This window comes from Lotus japonicus, chromosome 1, assembly GCF_012489685.1.
Source record: "Lotus japonicus ecotype B-129 chromosome 1, LjGifu_v1.2".
Classification (NCBI taxonomy): Eukaryota; Viridiplantae; Streptophyta; class Magnoliopsida; order Fabales; family Fabaceae; genus Lotus; species Lotus japonicus.
The window spans coordinates 116,508,915-116,511,022 of NC_080041.1; the positions used below are offsets into that span (position 1 = coordinate 116,508,915).

The 2,108-nt window shown below is 37.0% G+C and overlaps 1 pseudogene; it reads left to right on the top strand.

The window, feature by feature from the left end:
- The first annotated feature begins 394 nt into the window (after positions 1-394).
- On the top strand, positions 395-1,892 carry LOC130729641 (F-box/kelch-repeat protein At3g06240-like; annotated as a pseudogene).
- Positions 1,893-2,108: the final 216 nt, after the last annotated feature.

Consider the following 2,108-nt stretch of genomic DNA (forward strand, 5'->3'; position numbering starts at 1 on the left):
TAAAACTTGACCAATTTGGACGAGACTGTCGGTTGAATGCAAGCTTTGGTATGAAAAGGACAACTACTAACAATTTTCTGTTTGGGTCGATCAGGTTCATTTGAAAACTCAGAACAAAACTGCATGTGGAGATTGTTAAATTAAAATAACAGACCACCAGCTAAGACCAGAACAAGGCTTAATTAAGAATTATATTAAGAACGCGGTACATTAGAGAGCACATTTTAACTTACTCAATTAAAAAAACTTGAAATGTGAGCTATTTTGCTCTGTTGATAAAAAAAATGATTTTTCAGTTTAAATAACCGTCACACAACAAGGACACCCCTATATAGTATATGCATAAAATAACCACTATATATACAACCATTCGATACAAGCACTAGAACAACAACAAAGGCCAATCTGAACCAAAGTAATCATTCAATACATTACCCCAAAAACTAATTAGGCCAACCAGTACACCATGATTTTCTATTGCTTTCTTTCCTTTCTTTTATTTTTGATCATCCCAAGCAAGATGCAGAAAATTCAGGCTTTCAAGTTGACTTTGTTCAGAGTTCAAAGACCAAGAAGAGAGATCACAAGCATGGAGCAGTTGCCACAAGAATTAGTATCAAATATCCTCTCACGGTTGCCAGCTAAAGAGTTGATGAAAAACAAGTCCGTTTGCAAATCCTGGTTCAATCTCATATCTGATCCTTATTTTGCTACCAATTACTATGCATTCTACAATAATCTCAAGCAACAAGAAGAGCCTCTGTTTGTCATTCGAAGACCCTTTCTTTCAACCCTCAAAACTTGCATTTCATTGCTTTCTTCAAATGTCAATGATCCCAAAAAGCATGTTTCTTCTGAACTTCTAAACCCTCCCTCTAAATACAATTCTAGCCACACATACTGGACTGAAATCATGGGCCCTTGCAATGGTATATACTTTCTAAAAGGCGAACCAAATGTCCTCATGAACCCTTCTTTGAGACAGTTCAAGGCCTTGCCCGAATCTCATTTGTCCATTTCAGATGACAGTACTTATTCTCTCAGGGATTTTGCTGGGTTTACCAATGACTACAAAGTTGTTGTGATCAAGGATCACTGGTTTGAGAATTTAGTACCACAAAATTGGACAGCGGAGTTATACAGCCTCAATTCCAACTCTTGGAGAAACCTTGATGCTGTTGTGCCACTTCCCTTCCAAATATGTGGCTCTTCTCATGTTTATACTTATGTGAACAATTGTTGTCACTGGTGGGGTTTCTTTGAAGAGTGTGGTGTAAAAAGGATGTTGTTCTCGCATTTGATATGATCACTAGAGTCTTCAGAAAAATTAAAGTACCAAAAATTCGTGATTCTTCCGAGGAAGCTATCACAACTCTGGCACCCTTTGACGAATCTGGTACAATTGGTGTCATTGTCCACCCTGCCCTAAGTGCAGATGTGAAATGCTTTGACGTGTGGGTGATGAAAGATCATTCGGATGAAGGTTCTTGGATGAAGCAATACTCGGTTCGACACACATAAGTGATTTATAAGGTTTTGGGGTTTTATGGAAGCCATTGTTTTGTTTTGAACGACGACAATGAAGGATTAAAGCCTAGCTCGCAACAAATAAAGGATCTTCAGGTTTATGGAAAGTGTGAGGGGTTAAGAGCTATGAGGTACCTGGAAAGTCTTGTTTCACTCCACAAGGGAAATGAGTTTAGTGATCAACTTGTTTCATGTACCTCAGTTCTAGACCCTCTACCGAATCAGCAAAGGAATTTCATTGTTTGTTTGGCACAAAAGATTAAGACATGCCTGAAAATATGATGATACTATGTAACTTTTTTGGCTTAATATTAAATTTGTTTTAGTCCTACATTTAAAGAGAAATATAAACTTATTCATTGCAATAGGTTCCTGAACAAACTTTATTTTAAATTGATCAAATTGATGTCTTCTTACTTACGGGGAATGAGTTATATCCAGTTACCTCCCTACATATCATTTTACTAATCTATATGTTATTTCTTATCCTTCACGTAATTTCTTTTATTATTTGTCACGCTCCTCTTTCCTCTTTCTTCCTCTCGATCACCCATTGTCACAACACCCTCACCCTTGATACA